The sequence below is a fragment of the Lynx rufus genome, unplaced genomic scaffold (genome assembly GCF_022079265.1).
Source record: "Lynx rufus isolate CCGP_SWC_20201006 ecotype Redwood Valley unplaced genomic scaffold, mLynRuf1.p SCAF_2, whole genome shotgun sequence".
NCBI classification, from domain to species: Eukaryota; Metazoa; Chordata; class Mammalia; order Carnivora; family Felidae; genus Lynx; species Lynx rufus.
In genome coordinates, this window is record NW_025814834.1 from 104,072,427 (window position 1) to 104,094,357 (window position 21,931).

A 21,931-nucleotide genomic window follows, 5' to 3' on the forward strand; every position below is an offset into this window, starting at 1 on the left:
CAAAACAACACACACACACAAAAAAAAACAGAACAGAAACAGAAAATAAGCGTTGGCGAGGGTGTAGAGAAACTGGAACCTTGTGCTTTGCCGGTGGGCATGTAAAATGCTGCAGAGTATCTTCTCAAAAAATTAAAAGTGGAATTATCATACAATCCAGCAATGTCACTTCTGGGCATATACGTATAGAACGGAAAGCAGGGTCTTGAAGAGATCTTTGTACACCTATATTCATAGCAGCATTCTTTACAATAGCCAAAATGTGGGTGCACCCCGCGTGTCCACTGATAGATGCATAGATAAAATGTGGTGTACACACACACACACACCGGGATAGTATTCAGCCTTAAAAAGCAAGGCAGTTTTGACACCTGCGACCACACGGGTGAACCCTGAGGATGTTATGCCACGTGAAATAAACCGGTCACAAAAAGACAAATACCGTATGATTCCATTTATGCGAGGTACCTATAGCTGTCAAATTCAGACAGACAGAACGTGGAATGATAGTGGTCAGGGCTGAGGGTGGCAGGAATGAAGAGCTGTTTAGTGGGGACAGCGTTCCAGTTTTGCAAGATGAAAAGAGCTCTGGGGAAAGATGGCTGTGGGGTTTGCCCAGCAGTGAGAACACGCTTCATGCCATCAAACTGTAAAAAAATGGTTAAGACGGTAAATTTTTGGTTATGTAGATTTCACTGCAGTTAAAAAAAAAAAAAAAAAGGTTTTGTCTTGCCACACTGCCCCTTTCTTGATCTTGTGGTTACAGAGAGCAGGCTTTTGTGGGGACAATTTTTTGTTTGTTCGTGTCTGTTGGTGTTTCTGGGTTGTTAACTCTTTTGGTCCAAATCTGGTATATATGAAGCAAAAGAAAAATTAAAAAAAATAAAACGCAGCCAATTCACCACTGTGTGGCTCTTCGGGTCCCAATCCCCTAGCCAGTGGGCCTTCTCTCCACTTTTCAGAGCCCTCTTGTGTTTGTTTTATATGTGATGTTCAAGGTTTTTAGTTGAACTTAGAAGGTGGAACAGGGGAAAGTGCATCTACTCCCATCTTTCCAGAAGCAGGAGGCTTGGTCTGCTGTATTTGTACTGGTTCTCCAGGTAATGCTGGTACTCACCAAGGACGGACTACGGAATTCGCCTCGGAGTCCCAAGCTCCCGGGGGCATGGACTGGGGCTCCCTTGTTTACAGTGAACCTCTGAGCTGATCACAGTTGGTCCTGATCAGTCCTCATGTAGGGCCCCAAACCTTGCTGGGTCTCCCAGGCAGTCTCTGCCCATCCTCGGTGGCATACATCTTCGGTGATTCACTTGCCCACTCTTTTGGCCACTCATTCTGAGCCTTCTCCTCAGGCAAGAGTTCAGATTCTCCCCCTGCAGTCTCTGGAAGGTTCTTAAAAACTCTTGCAAGGTCAAGTGCACAGCAGCGAAGCTCCTTCTTCCTCCTTCCCCCAAAACCGGCTTCCCCAGGCCCTAGCCTTCAGTTCGGTCCTGCTCCTTTCTTCTGGGTCCTCTTGGGGCGTGTTCAGGCTCCCGCGTTTCCCGACACACACAGAACAGCACCCAGCAGGTGGAAAGCACAACACTGCTTTATGAAGCTCTGGGAAGGGGAGTGGCAGTTCTGTGGGTCTTCTGTGCTCCGGGCCTTCGGGGTGGTCTCACTGAGTCTTCCCAGTTCTTTAAAGGTAGGACTTATTGGTGCCAATTCACAGACGAGGAAATAGATGCTTGGGGAAGTTAAGTAATCTGCATAAGGTCACGCGGGTGGTGAGTGGCAGGGCCAGGACCAGGAGCCCAGTGGCCTGACTTTGGAGCCCAAGCTCTTCTGGCCTTGCCTTAGAAGGACCCAAAACCTCACCAGAAGTCCGAGTGCCGGCCCATTACCTGACCCCAAGGACCACACGCAGAGCCAGATCTGATCTAAGTCCTGTTGGCTGTGACCCCTATTGGGCCCAGTTCAGGCAGCAGGTGAGGACCACGTGACCTGAAATACGAGGAAGAAGGAGCAAGCAATCAGCTGACATCAGATTTTCTGAAGGGCTTATGAGTTTGAAGTGCCCAGTTGGACTCAGAGTTAGAACCACCCTTTCCCCTACAAAGCAATTAAGCCGCTTCAGAGAAAAATGGCTTTGTTTGGCCCTTGGATACCATTCCTGAGAAATGATGGTAGCAAATAATGTACGTTCAGCAAACCTCATGTCTCTGCCGCGCGGCTGGCTTTGGATGTGGTCCAAGAACTGGCGTGATGTCGTTCTCCAGTTCCAGTCCCAGCCAGTCCCGGCTGCCCTGGGTGAGGCTCTTGGCTGGGCCGGATTTTTGGGACCTGATTTAATACATACCGAATGGTTTGAGTCTTCTGTGAAAAAAAGGAAAACATTCCCTAGATTTGGGGAACAGTCATCATCCTGACGATACTAACGACGAGGACGGTTCCAGGCCACTAGGGTGTCTGGAGGCCGGGCCTGGGAGGTAAGCGCTGTTACAGCCCCACCCATTTTACAGATGCAAAAGTGGAGGCAAGGAGCACCTTCAAAGTAACCCCGTTTTCATGAAGTGCTTCCCGATTTAAGGTCCTTCTCTTAGTGTGAACTGTGCACCCAGGAGAGTAGCCAGCACAGAGGCAGTCATAGCTAGGTGCTCAACAGTCAACACTGGCTGAACGAATAAAGGATGCATTTCTTGTATCTTCATCGTGATGAACTTATATTTGATGTCATTTACTTCAATTTCCCACTCAGTGCGGGAATCTCTTCTATAACATCTCTGGTAGATGGTCATCCACCTTGAATACCCCCAGGGATGGGGAGCTCACTCCCTCCAGAGACAGCTCTTCCCACCTTTGGACAGCTCTAATCTCAGCAAGGACAACAGTTCATTATTCTGAGCTGTGCTCAAGCTTCTCCCATTTCTACTGGTTAGTCTTTAAAAATCAGAAGAGGCCTGCTCCTTCTCCAAGTTTTCCCGTTTGGGGATGTGGGTGAAGCTGGCCTGGGTGTCGGAGTCTTAAGACCCAGCCACGGGGTGACAACCGTGTGGAAGGGCTGCGTATGTTCGGTCTGAGGAAGATGAGTCGGTAGCGAGGTGAGGGTGTTATGAGGGGAGCCCTCGGTTATTTTCAAGGCGCTGCAGATACGAATGAAGAAATAACAGTCGTAATGGCAAATAATTACTGTGGTGCTGGGCCCTGAGCTAAAAGCTTTCCTGCTATCGTCTCAGCCGTGTCCCATAACAGTCCTCTGCAGTGACTCTTACCCCACTTTACAGATGAGGAAACTGAGGCACAGGAAGGTTAAATCACGTGGGCAGGGTCACTCAGCTGGTAAGTGGAGATACTAGCATGCAAACCCCAGTTGGTCTGACCGGACCCTTCCCTCCCACCTCCCGCACGCACAGGGGACGCACAGCGCTGGGTGGCCAGAATATGGCTCACAGGTAGAAGCTACAGGAAGACGGGCAAATGTCTGGTTAGGTGCAGCACTTTCTAGAAGTCAGAAATATCGGGCCGATGGAATTAGCTGCCTCGTAAGGTGGTAGGCACCAATGTGGGAGCAGGGGCCAGGGGGATCCACGTCACAGAAAAGTCTTTGGACCACGTTTATCCAGTTGAATCCAATTAAAAACAGATCCCTAGGGCAACCTTTAAAAGAGAAAAAGGAAAGTGAGGATGAATGGTGTTTGCAATGTATCTCTGGGCCCAGCTAGAAACTCCTCTGGCACCTGCGTCTGAGTCCCCGCCAAAATATTAGGATTCCCGAAAACCCTGGTCATTGGGGGCTGGTCTTGACCTTGTTTCTAGGAGTTAAGAAGCAGAGAAGGGTTGATGGAAGGCTTGGGTCTCCTCAAGCAAAAGGCCCATTCCCTCCAATGCCCATCTATATGGTGAGATGAGCCTCAGAGAAAGCAAGTCACTTGCCCAGGGCCACAGACCTCATACACAGCTCTGCTGGGGACCTAGGAGAGACAGCCCCGTGAGCCAGCCCTCACTCAGTCCTGGGAAGCCTCAGAAGAGAGGCTGAGCTCCGTCCTGGTAACCCCTCTCCCTCCGGGTCTCCAGGGACTGGCTCCGGATCCTGGAATAGTAGGTGAGAACATTCTGGCCTCCGGTTTCCCTCCTGCTGGCAAATATTAGGCTCAGGGTCACTTGAGAGCTGGTGCCTGGCCGGGAGTGGGAGACTGGACACATGTCCAGTCCGCAGGTGCCCTCAAGAGACCCACCGAGGTCCAGGTGGCACCTGGGTTCCTCCCAGAGGCAGTTTTGAAATTTTTTTTTTTTCAACGTTTATTTATTTTTGGGACAGAGAGAGACAGAGCATAAACGGGGGAGGGGCAGAGAGAGAGGGAGACACAGAATCGGAAACAGGCTCCAGGCTCTGAGCCATCAGCCCAGAGCCTGACGCGGGGCTCGAACTCACGGACCGCGAGATCGTGACCTGGCTGAAGTCGGACGCTTAACCGACTGCGCCACCCAGGCGCCCCTCCCAGAGGCAGTTTTGTGGTTGGTAGATGCCTGCTCCATCAGGCCAGTGCCCTGGGCCCTTTTCCACCCGGCCTTCTTTCAGCTCTTCCTGTACTTTAGGAGAATAATTAGATGATTCTATGCTGTGGCCCTGTCCCCTGCAGGCTGGCGTCTGGACAGCACAGAGGACGAGTCTCCTCCTGGGGTAGGCCAATGGCGGGACCGTCTGGGAGAGGGAGGCCTGAAGGTGGACAGGACCTAATGGTGGCGGCAGCATCAGGGACAGCCGCGGTTCCTGCTCACCTGGGACCTCTCCATCCAGGAGACCCAGGCAGGGCAGGGTTGGGGGTGGGGAGGCCCCATGGGTGCCACTTCATAGGCTGGGATGCTGAGTCACTTGCCTGATGTTGGGCTTCTGGTGAGTGAGTGAGTGAGTGAGTGACAGGCTCGGAACTGGATCCGGTCAGAGTGTCCTTAGGCCTGTGGTCTTATCACCTCACGACAGTGCTCTCTTCCCCTGGCCGGACCCTACCTGGAGCATTGCCACTGCGGCTCCCACTGCCTCACGGGCCTTCTGAGTGTCAGAGGTGGGCATGGGGTTCAAACAGCCCCCTCCTTCCAGGAAGGGCTGTTCAGCCTCCTCCATTTGCTTCTCCTAAATGGAGGCCTGTGGTCTCCCCAGACGTCCCTGCTGTCCGAGGGGAAGGGCCCCCGGAGAGCACCTTATGTCTTGTTTGATGGACAACAAAACTGCAGCCTAGAGAGGGCAAGCGGCTTTCCTGAGGCCACAGAACAAATGGGGGCCAGAGCCCGTCTCGAACTCAGGCATCCTGACTCCCAGGCACACACACGCGTGTGACTGGGGTCTCCGCACTTTCCCTCTTCCAAAGATGATACTTTGTCACACACATGGCAGAGGGACCAGGCACAACCACGACCCCGGTCGCTGTTGAAGTAGTCCAAGGATCCGTAAAACTGAACAGTTTGTTGGTGGGGACGGTTATGGCTCCCAAGTGCCCCCCACCCATCCACCAGAGAGGCACCTAGGCTAGAAATCACGTGCCACCAATTCTCTTGCTCCCCGCTTCCCCCCTCTGAAGAGTGAGGTCCTGCTTTCCTTCCAGCCACTACCTCCCGGAATGCCAGGAGCACTCTTCTGTTTTGGGAGAAGCTGCCGTCAGCCTCAGTTTCTCCATCTGTGACAGTGGCTCCACGCCCGGCTTGTTGGGCTCATCAAGCGACCCACAGGGAGAGGCAAGTGCGGAGAGGGCTATGTAGGAAAGTCACCAATTGTCCGAGCCCTTTGTCCCCACTTAAACTGCAGCAGGGGACCTGCGCGACAGCCAGGGCCTCTTATTTCCTTTGAGTAAGCGCTCTCCCTGCAAGAGGGAGCCACTGACCTCAAAGGCCGGCCCACAAAGGGGCCCTGACATCGTGGGGAACAATGTCGCCTGTTTACCTGACAGATTGTCCGCTTTCTTTTCATCTCCGAGGAAAAGAGCTCCCGCTGGGAGCCGCTAATCCCAGAGTAAACAGATGACCTCGTGGTGCTTTTCTTCCGGAGGTGGGGTGCGGAGGCAAGCGCCCCAACTGTGCAAACAGATCCTGGAGGCCTCGTGCGCCTGCGGGGGCGTGGCCCCGGGGCCCGGGCGGGAGGAGCCCCTCCCTCGAGCCCGCCCTCTTTCTCCCTTTGTGGTTTCCCGTTGAATGCGGAGAAGCTCAAAGGCAGGGGCGAGAAAGGTCAAAGCCAATTTGCAGGGCCGAGCGTGGGGGAGGAGAGAAGGGGCCAGACGGGGCGTTTTGGGAGGCCTGACCTTCACCTGGATACAACCCCTGTGGCCTGTCCCCAGGCCTTCTGTGGACGCTGTCCCTGGCAGAGCCGGCGCGGTGTCCTGGCCACTCCCTTACTGGCTGTTGGCAGAGGCCAGCAGCTGCCCCTCTCTGAGCCTCAGTTTCCCCATCTGGAAAGCAGGGATGAAGAAGACAGCCGACCCTTAAGCCTGTTGCAAAATATTGCCATGAGCTCTCCACAAGTGGCGGTGACTTACGATTAGAGAGAGAGAGAAAGCCGAGTCTGGAAGCTGGAATGAGACGCCAGCAGAGTGTGGAGAGTGTTCGGGGAGAGGGTAGGCAGAGTCGGGACAAAGGCACTCAGTTAGTTGGGACTGAATAGCGCTTGCATGCGAAACAAGATAAAAAAAGCCTCTGAAATAACATATCACATTGTGGGGTTATCTCTGGGAGGGGACCCAAATTCTCCCACTTCCTGGTGGTGTGACCTTGGGAGAGCTATTTGGCCCTTATGTCCTTTGGTGTCCTCCTTTACAAATAGATAGACAAGTCCTGTGTCAAAGGGCTCTCCTTGAAATGAAAAGAACCTGGCACAGAGTAGATGCTCAATTAATATCAGTTCCTGGGGCTTAGTAAAGGCAGGCTTTACTCCTTGCAAGGAGCTTGGGTGGGGGTGGGGGGGAATCTGGATGAGTTAAAGACCCATGGGATGGGAGCCCCATCACGCCTTATTTGGATGCCGCCAGAGGCTGCCCTTTCCCTCGGGTAGTGGGGAGCTGGGTGGGGTGCATCCTCCCACAGGGTGAGCCCTGGGTGACCAGCTGGTGCCTTCCCAGCCACCTCTCTTGGCTGTCCCTACAGGCTGTGTGTGCCTCATCTCGGCATTCAGGGCTTCTGCGACTATCAGCTCCTCTTTGGGGTAGAGAAGGTGAGAGATGTTTAGGTGAAGCAGGTGGTGTCTCCCGGGGTTCCTCAGGTTTCCTTTTTAAAGGGAAGGAAGGAACGAGAAGGAAAAGCAGGAAAAGGATGTACTATTTGGTGAACATCTTAAAGCAAGTTTATAGGTATCAGAAGCTTTGGCTTCAAGGAACAGCAAACTCAATTTACTGTAGCGTAAACAAATGGAGGTTTCTTTTTCTAACATATTAAGAATTCTGGACATGGGTGGTTGCTGGTCTTGGCTAACTGCTGGTGATGCCAACAAAGACTGGTGTCTTTCCAGCTTTCTACACATCACCCTTAGCATGTAAAAACCTACTCATCTCCTCAAGGTGGCAAGATGGCTGCCTCAGCTCCATCAGGAAAGTAGGTCTCCCACGAGCTCCCTGCTGATGTCTCATTGGCCAGAAGTGGGTCACGTGGCCTCTCCTGGAACAAGATGGTGGGAATGCAAATTCCTGAATGCACTTCCCCAGCCTCCAACAGGAGCAGGTGAGGGTGGGCGGGCTGCGTGGGTCAAAGGGACCCTGTCCAACCATCTAATCAGTTGCCTTCCAGAGGAGATGGTTCTACTCACATCCCAGTCGTACCGCGGCAAGCCGGTGCCCAGGGCACAGAAATGCTTACTCAATAAGCACTTTGATTGATTTCCTTTGACATTCTGGGCCAGCAACCAAAGATGCAGAGATAAAAGCCACTCCTTTGCCTTTCAGAGACAGAAGGAGAATCGTAATAGTAATAATAACAGTATAATAGCTAAAATTCACCGAATATGTACCAAGTGCCAAGCGCTTGCGGGGTACTTTCTAGACCTTATCCACTCTCTTGCTCACTCCAACCTCAAGCAACAGGCATGATTCTACCTGTTACGGAGGAAACTGAGGCCCCGTGAGGCCCACAACGCAGGCCCATGTTACACACAGTAGTGGATGTAAGAGCCCAGGGATGAACCAGGCTCTAGGGACACCCATGGGAAGAGGGTCCTGCACTCCTTGGGGAGACCTGGGAAAGTTTCTGGAGGTGGGGAGGTGTATGTAGGGTCTGGAGACACCAGCTGGAATTTCACAGTCAGACAAGGTGGGGAAGATGTCCCAGACGAGGTAAGACATGTGTGAGGACACATGAGGAGTGACATTAGGAAGATCTATGGCACCCCTAGGGTCCATCCACCCACACTTGCCCAGAAATTGCTTTCTTTAAAAGAAGCGTCGAAAATAAAATTATACTTCTAAAATCAGTGAGTGACATGAATGGTCAAAGAAATGCAATTCATTTATAAAGTTGTCAAAGATGAAAAGGAAACACCTTAATATTTGACACTGGTGTTGGGGCAGCGAAACAGGTAATGTTTGCACACAGCTGGTGGGACGGTGAATTGGTGTGTAAGCCTTTAGAAAAGCAACTTGAAAAATATTCTTTAGAATGTGCTGATCTTTTGGCTTGCTGTTTAGAAATACATCCTAAAGAAATGATAAATAAAAGTAGACAGATACCTGTGCAAGAGAGATAATTGATTGCAATACAGTTTTGTGTTTTCTCCCTTGAAGTTTCCCTCTCAGTGTCCCAGGTTTGTAGCCAGACTCCTCCTGACTCCCTAGTCCCAGGGGCATTTGTAGGACCCAACCTTGGGTCCTACAAAGCTGCTTGAAGGGAACATTTTTTTCCCTGTTTTTTGTTTGTTGATTTTGGTTGTTTTGTTTTTGTGAAAAAGAAAGATCAAGAGAGAAAACATGCAGGCTGTCCCAGTAAAACAGTTCCTTCCAGTAAAGGGGAGGAGTTGAAAGAAAGAAGGGGGAAGGTTCCTAACACCTGCAAAGGGGCCTCGAGTCCCAGAGGTGGGACCTCAAACCCCCCCCCCCACACCCACCACATGGCCACACCCCAGGACATGGCTGTGATTTCCCAAAGCTCACTGTCCAAGAAGACTGGAGTGACAGCCGTAGCCCAGGGTCCTGAGCTTCCAGCCTGACGTACAGTAGCAGCCACTGGATATCAAAGAGCATGCCCTCTGGGAGGATGAGTAGCTACAGACCCCAGGACCTTTGCACGGCCCTAGCAGACAGCAAGATCTCAAAATGACTGAGGTTGATTTTCCTTGATCAGGCCTCAGGTGGAATTTAAATAAAACTGAATGTGACATTCTCACCTATCTACATTCATGAGAAAAAAATGTTTTTAAAGGTAATTGAGTATAAAGTTATTATCTTGTTTTGATTTTTTTAAACCATTAGTTAAATATTTTCCATAGAAAGATACCAAAGTCCCCTGCCCTACGTTCCCTGACCTCCAGGCACATACCTTTACTATTGCACCAACCTTGCTGGGAGGGTCATTATCTATATTTAGTGCCTCACTCTCCTTCGAGGTTCTCAGGTCCTGGAGACTCATCAAGACATTGTCTTATTTACCTCCATGTCCCCAGTCCTTGCACAACGCCTGGCAAACACCCAGGGAATGAACGGGTATATGAATGAATGAATGAATGAATGCACGGATGAACGAATGAATGAACAGGTGTCTGGTATCTGGGTTAAAGGGCCTGGTGAGGCCCATCTCTGTTGTCCCCACACAGATGCTCCCGGGCAGCTCTAAGGGCTGTGCACTCAGCCACAGAGTTAACTGCCAGCACAAAGTCGGGGAGTGTAAACAGCCCTCCTCCAGGCCAGGGCCGACTGGCAGCATCCCGGGCAGCTTGCACAATCTTGTGGGCTGCTGTGATTCTCATTTTTGGGGCATGGAGTCATCTCTGCCATGGGCCTCTCCCTCCTTGCCCTGGATTGTCTCTTGGCAACACAAAAGGAACTGTATGTCTGTTGTCAGCGGGAAGAAGTTCAGACCCCCGATCCCTCCTGGGAGCTGGTCCTGATGAACCAGATCTGCCCAAGGACCCCAGGAGGCTGGAGCTGAAAGGGAGCTCGAAGGTCCCCCAGACCGACCTCTTCGTTTTACAGATAAAGGGCCTGAGACCTTAAGAGGTGGGGACACTGAGCTCACTGCACTTGTGGCAGAGCTTGGCACGGAGCTGAGTGTCCTGGGATGGCAGCTGGTTTCAGAACCAGCCAAACAGGGCTGTAAATTCCTGCCCAGCCACTGTCCAGCCGTGTGAACCTGGATCAGGGATGTGTCCTTCCTGAGTCCCCATTTCCCTGTCTCCCCGGAGCGGCACGCAAGGTTGTTGTGGAGACCTGTCGCAATGCTGTCTTAGAGCCCCTAGCACCGTGCCTGGCTGAGACCGGGGCCTTCTGTCTCCTGCCTCCTCCCACCCTTTCTTTCCTAACTTCTCCCGCCCACATTCCTCACCATTCCTCCGCTTCCCTCTGAGCCCTCCACTACAGGGCAATTTGCTCCCCAAATTGCATGCTGTGATCACCCCTAGATTCATTACTGTCTGCCTACTTTTTCTCTTGCTTTTTCTGTTCTCACACACCTCTTGGTCTTGCCACATTCATTCATATTTTCCTTCCTCTCTCCCTTCCTGCAAACTTTCCCAGGCCTCTGCTATGCGCCAGGCACCTGCTGGGCAGAGAGGCTCACGGCCTCCTCCTGCCCTTTCAGAGCTCATCTACTGCTCAAGAGGGGCTGCGTGAGCAAGGACGAGACAGGGCGATGCTGTGTGTCCACAAAATCGCGTATCCTAACTCTTGTTTCTGGAACACCGCGGCAGATAGAAGACTGACCCCTTAAAGAGGGCTGTGTCCTAACCCCCAAATCTATGAATCTTACCTTACGTGACAGACGGAGCTTTGCAGATGTGGCTAAGAGCAGGATTTTTTTTTAATGTTTATTTATTTGAGAGAGAGAGAGAGAGAGAGTACGTGTGCACACACACGCGTGTGAGTGGGGGAGGGGCAGAGAGAGAGGGAGACAGAGGATCCAAAGCATGCTTGGCACTGACAGCAGCCAGCCCGACGCGGGGCTCAAACTCACGAACGGTGAGATCATGACCTGAGCAGAAGTCGGACGCTCAGCCGCCCAGGTGCCCCCTGTTAAGTACAGGCTTTTGAGATGGGGACACTGTCCTAGATTATCCATGTGGACATAAGGGTCCTTACGAGAGGGAGGAAGAAGGTCAGAGAGGAGAGATGCTATCTTGCTTGCTCTGAAAATGGAGGAGAGAGGCCAGGAGCCAAGGAGCACAGGTGCCCCTGGGGCCCTCAAAAAGAACCAGTCCCACGGACACCTTGATTTTAGCCCTGGAGAGCCATTTTGGGCTTCTGACTTCCAGAACTGTAACAGCATGAACGTGTGCTGGTTTAAGCCACTAGGTTTGTGGTCATTTGTTCCCACAGCGATAGCAAACATAGAAGACCGTGGTTCTCTGTCCTCTTGCAGTGAGGTGGCCCGTGTGACTAACTCCGGCCAGTGCAGTGTGAACGCAGGTGACACGTCTTCCTCTGGCCTGAGGCCTCTGTCTTCACGAAGACACTGCAGCTGGTGGTGGAAGGTACAAGATGGTGATCAGCTGCTGGTGGCCTGGGTCCCTCAGTGACTGAGTGGAGCACAGCCCCCACCCCGCCCCCACCAACCATCTGAACCTCTTAGGATTTGGGTATTATTCGTGACAGCAACATAACCTAGCCTTTTCTTCCTGCGGGAGCGCTAATGAGGCTCTTGCCTCACGGTGGTGACGACTGAGCCTTGAGAAGACAGATCGGCCCTTAAGAGTGTGAGCAAAGGCCTGGAGGGATTGGACTTTATTTGGCTGGCCCAGGGTGCATTGTGGGAGCGGAGGCTGGCTGCAAAGGTTGGGGGAAAACGGAGAGCAGGGGCGCTGGCGGGACTCTGGCCGTTCTGTCTCCCCGCCCCCCCCCCCCCCGGGTTCCAACAGGCTTGGACTCATTTCCTAGCGTGTACTGCTCGGTGCGCATCTAGTGTGCCTGCAGGGCTCACGTGGACACATGCGCGTGTGTGGCCGAGAGGCTTCTCTGGGCACAGGTACACGTGCGACCGTAGGCGTGTGCATGTGTGGGTTTACCTCTGGTATAGCTGCAGCTCCGGGGTGGGCGGGGTGGGGGTTGGGGGCTGGTCTGGGACAAACGAAGGTGTCAGGTGTGGGTGGGTTTCTGGTGCGGAGGAACAGAGTCCAGAGGGTGCGGTGAGGGGGGCGGTGGGTGAGGGTGTATCAGGGTGAACAGAGAGACTTCTCGAATCATGGGTGAAGGAGAAGCTCTGGGATACACCGGTAGCTCGTGAGGTGAGTCCCAACACGTAGCGCCCGCCCTTAGAGCCCTACGTGCAGTGATTCACTGACCTGTGCCCTCTGCAGGGGTGAGTGATTGCTGTATGAGCCTGGCTCGCTCTCGTGGGGCCAGCGTGAGCCAGAGAACACCCTATCACGTCAGTCCCACCGCGGGCCAGGTTTGCATGATGTTTATTGCTCAAATTACTCACTGTGCTGTTACCTGAAATACATTTAATTCCTATTAATAACGAGCACTGTAGGGCATAGATTTCATCATTAGCGTTAAATTACTTTATTGCAGTTTACAAAGCAGCTGCCTGTGATGTGTGACGCATCAGCCCAAGTCGGAGCCTACACACACAGGCCGCTCGCATGTGTGTGGACAGTGCACAGCGCGGCTGTGTAGTTGTAGGCAACGTGTTTTCGCGCACGCTTTCAGCCGCACGTGAAGGCAACCTTGTGTTTGCTCGGCCCATCTGTGGGCTGCCCTAGACCTGAGACTGGGGCGTGCTTTCCGCAGTCTACTCTAGGCCCGGGGGCACAGCTGAGGGCTTTTGAGGCTCTTGTCTCAATAAAACCCAGGGCCCCCCATGGGTAGGGGCTCCCATATGAAGACACAGAGGCTCACGGAAGCCCAGAGGACCTGCCCGAGGCGCATGCTGGGGCCGCACTTAGAATCCATCCAGGCCGGCTCCAAAGCTTGGGCTTTTGCTCTTACATGCCACCTTGCACGTTCCTCAGCACTCAAGTTTCCCCAGTCAGGAGTCTGGCTCCTTCTCCCGCTTCCTGCCAACCTCACGGGCCCCTTTAAGATCAAGGGACATGATGTTTCTCCGCTAGAGGCTACAGGTGGATCGCTCATTCTTTTTTCTTTTCTTTTGTAATAACGTTTGTACCTTTCATTAATGGCTGTAAGAGTCTCCCCTCCGCTTGCTCCCCGTGCCGACCCCATCGGTGCAGGGTTAGTAAGGAATGACGTCAGAGCCCGAGTGGGTGAGCGGTCAGGGGGCTCGATAGAACCGCTGTTGTCCCGCCCACCCGGCACACACGCACACACACACACACACACACACACACACACACACACATACGCCGCTTTTGCAAAAACAATTCCCTATTTGGCAAAGGGCAGTGTTTGCCCTGGGATAGGACCTTGCAGCCCTGAGCGAGGCCTTGTTTGTTCTGGCATAAACCACGGGGATGTCCAAGCCCTCCAAGTTTGTTGAACTTCCTGGATTTCTTATCATGCAGTCTGCCCCGCCAGGGAACAGGTGAAATGCTGATTTGTGCCCAAGAGACTAAGAGAGGATATTAAGAAAGTCCACAAAAGCCACTTCTGCCCCCAAGGGACAAGCAGCCCCAGGCAGGGCTGCTGAGGGCTGGCAGGGGCCAGGGAGAGGGAGCCGGGCAGATCCTTAGCCTTCCTTCTCCTTAACCTGGCCTGAGCCTGCGTCTCCCACTCGTGACTCCCCACTCCTGAATTCTCTGCTCGGCTCTGCTCAGGCTGGTCTCCCCACGTTCTCTGGACATATTGTACCTTCTCCAGGCTGCACACCTTTGCCTGGGCCATGCCTGCCACGTGGGATTTCCTCTCTACCCTGCCTCCAGTTGAAACCCTGCTTGGTGGGTAGAGTAAAAGAATGGCTGAATCATTCTGAGGGTGGAACTGCGTAAGTGAAAGACTGTATCCCACACTACCCTACAGTGCACATTTCCCTTCCCCTAGGAAGGGAAATCCCTGACCCTCAGGGGCTTATCAGGGTGTCTGCCTGGGGGGGGGGGTGCCTAAATGAACCCTCAGGTAGCCCTACTGAGACACCGGGGAACTTGTCTCTGCCCCCTCAGGAAGTCACACAACATGACAATGGGGTAGGGGTCGGGGGTGATGGAGCGGGTGTAAGGGGAGGGGCCTCCAGACTCAGGAGTCGGCCAACCAAGGTCAGATCCTGTCTCCCAGCCTTCTAGCTCCAGGACCTTAGGAGGTGGCTTCAGGCTTCCTGCACCTGCATAGAATGAGTATAATGGCAGCTCCTTCCTTGGGAGGTGTAACTACAGTGATAAATGAAGCACCTTGGACACAGTAAGTGTATTTTATCAGTCCCTTATGTCACTGTAGGAGGATCGCAGACACATGGTTGACCTTCGACAGCATTTGTGACTTCATTGCACTATTCACTGACCGCCTCCTGCGAGGATCCTGATTTCACAAGGAACCTACGGGTCGCTGTCATCCCGTGCAGATGAGGGGACTCCGCCAGTTGAGGCTGTGGTCCAAGGACACCCAGCATATAGGTGGCAGAGCAAGGGTTAATGCAAGCTGGCTGGACTCAAAATGTGCTCCTTCTCCTCTGTGACCTCTGCCCCAGCCCCTCACGCTGACCAGTGGCCCTGGAGCTTGCCTGGCCCTTCTGTGTCTGGGGGCCAAGGCAGGAGAGGCAGCTGCCAATCAATGTGCCGTGAGCTCAGGGAAGGCCTGGGGTCCCCTTGTCAGACCCCCTCGCTTGCCACATGCCCTAAATTCCATCATTACTTATGGTGCTGTGATTCCTATACTGTGTGGGCAAGACCCCTGATGTGACTGTCTGCCTTTGGTGGCAGGACCCAGCCATCGAGGACCCAACCGCAAATGGCACCTGGGGAAGGGATCCCAAGCCAGGGACGTTCTGATGGGGGCAGCAGCTTCAGGCTGGGTCCTAGAGTGGCCACCCTGGGAACCAGACCTTGTCATCAAAGGAAGGAAAGGCTTTACAAAGGCGAGCAGAGAGAAGGGGGGAATGGTGTTGAGTCCCCACTGTGTGCAGACACATGGCCTTTATGTATGCTGCCTCACTCAGCTCTCTCAGCAGCCTTGTTGGGCTCCCATTTTACAGAAGAGGAACCAAAGCACAGAGAAGTTAAGTGATTTGCCCAGGACCACAGAGGCGGGGTTCAGTGCAAGCCTGTGACAACTTTCTAATTTTGCCACGGCATAGTTTGCTTGACTGGGGCTGTGGGTGTGGAGGGAAGGGGTCTTTGTCTTCAGGTGGAGCTGGCTGGCCTAGGTGGGAGAGGTTTGCAGGGAGGAACCGTTGGCCCATGAGTCAGGGGTCCGGTCCTGGCAGCTCCTACCGCCCACCTGGGATGGCCAGCAGCCTGGGGGTGCTTCAGCGCGGTTAGTCATTCCAGGTGGGCGGCAGGCAGGCACCCATCGGGAGGTGTCTTCCGCCCCCCACGCTTCAGATGAGCAAACAACAGAAACACCACGTCTGGCCTCAGCCCTCAGCTCGGTGGCTCAGGTACATTCCTCACTTCCTTCCCGGGACCTCCGTGGGAGGGGGCACTGGCTCCTGCCCGCGCTGTGGGTCATAGCGGGGTGCAGGGGGGCGTCACCAAATCACTCCCATCCCCTCACTGGACCCCATAGGGACCCAAGGTGAGCCGGGACAGCAAAGTTGAGCCTGGGGTGCCTCCGCCAGAAATACGCATTAAATGAAAATAAAGTTCTTCGGCCCCGCTTTCCAAGTACATTCCGGTCTTCAGAGAAAACTGAGATAAAACAGGAAAGGTACAGCAATGAGAACCCATGTACCCAGAGGCAACCACTGGGTACCTTTCATCCCCGCTGTCTTGTCACCTTTACTAGGTTCTGAACACCCCACCCCCCGACCCCGGGCTTCCCTGAATCATTGGTTTCCCTGGTCTAGCCTTGGAAGGGAGGCAGCGTCACTTCATTTTATAGATGTACAACCTGAAGCTCCAAGAGGTTGACAAACCCAGGCTCACGCCTAGTGAGAAAGAGGCAGAGAAGAAGGATTCTGACTGCAGGCTCCGGGTTTTTGCTTCGTGCCCTATACACTGCTGTGATGCCGTGACTTCTCCCTAAAGTCTCGTCAGAAGTTTGTCCCCCCCACCCAGGTGAGAAGGTCAGTGCAAACACCAGGTGTAATGTCTGCATGGGATTCACACTGCACATATATAACCCTCTCCTGCTGCTGGCCACTTTAGTCTTTCTCATTTTTGACCATTACAAGCACGCTGCCAGGAACTGCTCCGGGTTATGGCTGCTTCCTTGGGTGGTGCTTTCACTGTGGAATTCTGAGGCCAGAGGGTGGGGACACTTGGATGAGCTCCTAGGAAGCATCGCCCCATGAGGGCGCCTGCTTTCACCCCCCTGAGCAGACCAGCAGACCCACTGGGCAGAGATGGGACGGCTGCTTCAGAAACTCTGCGAGGCCCGGTGTGGAGCCCCACGCTGGCTGTGGAGCCTTCTTCCAAGGGGGGGCCCAGTGTGGTGCCCTCTGCCACACCCCTGGCCTGTTTAAGGTGATAAAACTGAGTCTCAGAGAGGCAAAGTCACTTACCCAAGGTCACACAGCTTGGGCCAAAACCCACGAGACCCATCTCACGCAGGGTTTGCAAAGCACCAGCCACTAATTCTTCAGGAGTTCTAGTTAACTCTCCCCACCGATCCAGGGTCCATAAGTGCCAGCTTACTTCCTGAAGCATCTCTGGGAGATCCTCCCGGAGGCCGGGAGTTGGCTCAGTCCTCACCTCCTGCTGGCCTCCCTCAGCAGGGAGCAATAAACGGTATTTCAGACTCTGCTTGCTTCTGCCCATCTCCTCTTGCCTGGACTGGTACCGTAGCCTCTGTACCACTCGTTTCACCCGAGCCCACTCGTGCCCTTTTCTCCAGTGAGCAATCAGAATGGTCTTTTAAGGACCCAACTCCCGCCGTGTGGCTCCCCTGCTCTGGCCTCCAAGGGATTCCTGGCTGGGTATGGGTAACTCACCTGGAAGCCTGCTGGGATGAATTTGATTCAGGGCCTGCCCCATGCCAGGCACAGTGCCAGGCACTATGGGAACAGTGAGTCAGACCCGGAACTTAGGAGGCCTACCTCCTCTGCCCCCTGCCCCTCTCCCCGGCCTTGTCTCATCCCTTCTTGGGTGCCCGCTGGGCTCCAGGCCTTGGCCTCCATTCTGTCACGCGGGCAGGCTGAGACTTCACCTAGAACACTCTTGCCCTTGCCGCACCCCCCCCCCACCAACTTCAGGCTGCCTCCCTTCGTCTGCAGAGACCCTCCCCACAAGCAGACAGACACAGTCTGTCTCACTTGGTCCGTTGCCTTCATAAGCAATCCCCCCCCCCCCCCCCCGCCATCCCCTGAAACACACACACCATAGCTTCTCCAGAGAAATTCTCGATTCAGGAGCTTTCGAGATTATGGGAAAAAGGGGTTGGGGAGTGAATTTACAGCCACCACGATCATGTTTCTGTGTGCATGATCAATCTTTTCACATTCATTAAAAAAAAAAGATGCCAACAAAGACGTCACACTTCATGAGAAGTTATGGGATATTGGCCACATGGTAAGTCGGCAACTTACAACATGTTAATTTCCATGGCTCTCCCCTACCTGGCTGGAAACCCTTCCGGATCTCCTTCCTCACGATTTCAATGAGACCCTTACCAATTACTTGGTGAGCTGAGAGGCCCTTTTTCCTCCTGTGTTTGGTCTTCCGTGAATCGGGCTCACTGATTCTGGTGGTCCCAGAGACACGGCCTGGAGAAATCTCCTGGTAGAACGCTGTGGCCGGGGCCTGGCCCTCTGCAGGTCGGGTGGAAAGCTGTTCATCACATCCCTCTGTCCGCTGGCCCTTTGCTGGTCACCAGGCTTTGCAACGGCTGCCTTCTGCGCGCCCCTGCCCCCTTCCGATACACACATGGGGGAGTTAAGAGGCCCGACTCCTCTTTCTGTCCCCAACGGCTTTCAGGCTTTCACGAGGTATTGGCGCAAGGAGGTCTTCAATTGGGCCCCGTTCCCTTTATTAAAATTCCCACCCTCTGCTCTCTTCCCTTCGTTGGTGTCTTCAACAGGGAAGTTCAGAAAAGCCAGGCTGCAGTTAAGCTACGTGAGCTGAAACGTGGTGCAGCAGGAACACGAGTCAGGGAGGATCACCACCGACACCTGCCGGTCTGCAAACTGCCAGGCCTGCCAGGCTCCGGGAGGGGGCACGGGATCCCTCGGGAGTGAGGGAAATCAGCCTGATGCCAGCAAAACAGGTTTTACTGGGCCGAAAACCATGAATTCCAAAATAATGACGTTATCAAAGACATGGGGCGAGTGGGAGCACGTGCCAGACCTTAAGTGCCCACCGTGTGCCAGCCCCTGTGCCGGGCACTGTGAGGGTCAGACACGGTGTCTGAGTGCAGGAGACTTAGGGGCCGGAGGGTCTGACTCAAGCTGGGGCCTGGACACACGCTTGTCACCTTTCCGCTGCTGAGCCGAGTAGCACAGGACATGACCCGTGGAAAGCCCTTTTTCCCAGCCCCGGCTGAGACTGGGGGTACCTCCTTTTGGACGAGACTGACTTCTCTTGGTGAGTTCATCTCTGTTCTTGCCAAAGGCAGAAGAAACTCCACGCTTGGCCCGTAGGAAGCAGGCCGGCCTGAGACCTGTGCGGCCTGGGGCCCCCTCATTCTGCACCCAGGGGCTGGGTGTTCTTCACCCACATCCCAGGGTGCAGGCCGTGGGGTAACCCAGAAGAAGGGAGGGGAAACTGTACAGAAGCTGGATCTTCCGCGGTGACCCCAAGCCAGGCCAGGCTCCGGGGTAGGGCAGCGAGGCACTGGAAGGAAGCTCAGTGTAGGGGGGTGAGGGCAGGGGAGCTGGTCAGCTCGTGGGCCCACAGGCAGGAGTGGGCCCGTTCCCTGCGCAGCATTTGGTGAGAGAGAAATGCATGTGGAGCCAGGTCCCCCAAGACAAGTGACTTGCTTCGGGGAAAAGGTGTATATTGGGGTGTGTGTGTGTGTGTGTGTGCTGGATCACTAAAAGTTGCACACTTTAGAGCCCAAGGGATGGTGCGGAGGGCCCCCTACAAGAGCACACATGCCCCTGCTTGGGCTCTGGGGTTCCGACCCAGCTCGCGGCACCAGGTCTCAGGCAGCGGCCAAGAGAAGGCGCACCACAAATACTCGCCCACTGCCAGCCTGGGCTGCTTTCTGTCTCCCGCTCAGGGCTGGGGGCTCCAGGGAGGCTGGTGGGATTCTCGTGTTGCTCTTGGCAGCAGAGACTTGAAACCCCATGACCACGAGGCATGAGGGTGATGGCCTCTCCACAGGACTGGGCTCTGGCCGGTGAGACTCCCTCCAGCTGCATGGGCAGGTGGGCAGGGAGCAGGGCGTGGATGGAGTCCTAGGCGCCCCGGGGAGCTCTGATGCGTGTGGGGAGAGGACCGTGAAGAAGCCTGCTTGGGCGGAGCGGAGTCCAGGCCTTCGTGGGAACGTAGCCTCATCAGCCCATCAGGGCTGCTTTGAGAGAGCAGTTCCATTCATTCGAGAAATATTTATTGAACTTTAGCCAGCTGCCAGATCTTGCCCCAGAGAGCCGCGGTGAGGCTCACGGGAGGTGACATGGTGGCAAAGAGGGCTCAGGGCATGTTTGCAAGTGGAGTCACGCTACGCACAGGCCCCCCCGCTCGTGGGAGGACAGGAGGCAGGGTCTCTGCACCACCAGAGGAACTTTCCCTGCCTCTCTCCTCTCCTTGGCCCCACCTGGCTATGGAAGGGACCGATCTGAGCCTTGCTTATGTGGGAGCTTTGGTGGGAAAGACCCGGAGCAAAGGACCAGAACTCTACCCTGAGGCCTTCTTGCTGTAAACAGGCCATCGGATGTTCAAGGCTACTGACGAAAGCAGAACTGCCTTCTAGTTCTCCCTTTGTCCTTAAATTCTCCTTCCTAGAGAATGTCAGTGGTGCAAATGACTTTCTTTTCCTGTCCAGTATCGCCTTTCTCCCTGTTCCATTGGCCCCTGGGGTCTTTTTCTCACATTTCTGCCATGGAGCCATCCATATTTGGAGACCTCCAAAGACAGGGAGCTCAGTACTCTCCAAGTACCACGGTGGTCTCAGGGGGTGGCTGTCCCGAGGCTAAGCAGACAGCAAGGGGGGGCTGGGGCACAGGAGAAGGCTGTGGGGACTCAGGAGATGCTGGTGCCCTGGGAGAAGCCACAGGAGACAAGGACAGGGAGGCCAAAGGTCAAATGTGGGCTCAGCCGCTCGCCTGATCAACTTGGGGAGCCAGTGTGTGCAAGACAGAAGGACTGACCGTAGACCAGCTGCTGCCTGGAGTCGTCCACCACCTGACCAGGCTTGCGGCCTGGCACGAGGCCTAGCGAGGGCCGGCTGTCCGCAAACCCCCAGCAGAGCACACGCCTGGGAGTTACATTCCCGCACCCGTGGGCCATGCAGGAGGCAGGAGGAGAAATGGCGGTGATATCCACCTTGCCCAAAAGGACTGAGGAACCCCCACATCCAGGGATAGCACCCTTCGGCTGCATACTCAGCCCCCACGAGTGCCCATCTGACACCCTGGGTGTCCACGGGGGACTGTGTTGGCCCAGCAGTTGACTTTATTATCAGCCTCTAATGAGTAATGAAAGCGAGTAAATCTAGTTTCAACAAAAAAGTGATTGAGCTTACACACAGCGGGGTCAACAGGACTCCAGAGGAGGAATTTGCTCATCGTTCTCCTGGAGGAGGTCTACGGAGCCACCGGAAGAGGCCATTAGGCACTTCTTGTTATGCTTCTGTTTGCGTATCGGGTAGGATACGGGCTGGTTTTCTTTTTTTTTTTTTTTTTTTTTTTTTTTTTTTAAATTTTTTTTCCAACGTTTTTATTTATTTTTGGGACAGAGAGAGACAGAGCATGAACGGGGGAGGGGCAGAGAGAGAGGGAGACACAGAATCGGAAACAGGCTCCAGGCTCTGAGCCATCAGCCCAGAGCCCGACGCGGGGCTCGAACTCACGGACCGCGAGATCGTGACCTGGCTGAAGTCGGACGCTTAACCGACTGCGCCACCCGGGCGCCCCAACGGGCTGGTTTTCTAAGGCGACCGGACTTGCTCAGCCAGTGTGAAGGCCTTGTTCTGCTAATGGTTTCTGACTCTATTTGGATGCCCGTGATGCTCCGTGGGGGTTTGTGAGTGGCTTCCTGCCCCGAATGTACAGGCACGCACAAAAGTTGATGGTTCAGGGGAGAGTTTAGACTCCAAAGTCACCTTTAAAAATCCCTTTAGTGTTCCCCCCCCCTCCCTGCTGCCACCTTGAGCTGCTCTGCCTCCCACTTGGGTCGTCTGTTGGCCACATAATAGGTACAGTGGGAAAAGCATGAACTTCAGGGTCCTGGAGGTGGTGGGGGTGTGCCTCACTTACTAGTTGGTGGCTATTAGACAAGAAAATGTTTATGAACACTTCTGGTTTGTGACTGGGAATAGAAATGGCCAGCCCGTAAGCGGTGAAGGCGACCAAATGGGTTAAGACATGTGAGAGCCCCCACCGAGCTTGGGGTCCGGACTCCACAGGTCTCCCTCCAGCCATGCTGGTTCCCTGCCCTTGGCCCAGGGTGGCTTAGGGAGACGATTCCTTCATGGGAGTTGCGACCCCATCCTTGGACCATGTTGAAGCCCCCCCCCCGCCCCCACCCCGTGTCAGGCCAGAGCACCCAGCTGGCTCTGTGATTCTGTACCCACATCTGAAGGACCCTGTTTTAGCTGTGCAGATAGCCTGAACCAGCCATGGCCAGCAC

At 54.3% G+C, this 21,931-nt stretch overlaps 1 long non-coding RNA gene across 1 annotated transcript; it reads right to left on the reverse strand.

Moving 5' to 3' along the window:
- Positions 1-1,315: 1,315 nt before the first annotated feature.
- Positions 1,316-5,987, reverse strand: LOC124515500 (uncharacterized). The gene is made up of 2 exons (XR_006962825.1): positions 5,915-5,987; positions 1,316-3,636 (listed from the first exon to the last, which is right to left on the reverse strand). It is a non-coding gene; the product is annotated as an uncharacterized LOC124515500 (long non-coding RNA).
- Between the last annotated feature and the right edge of the window lie 15,944 nt (positions 5,988-21,931).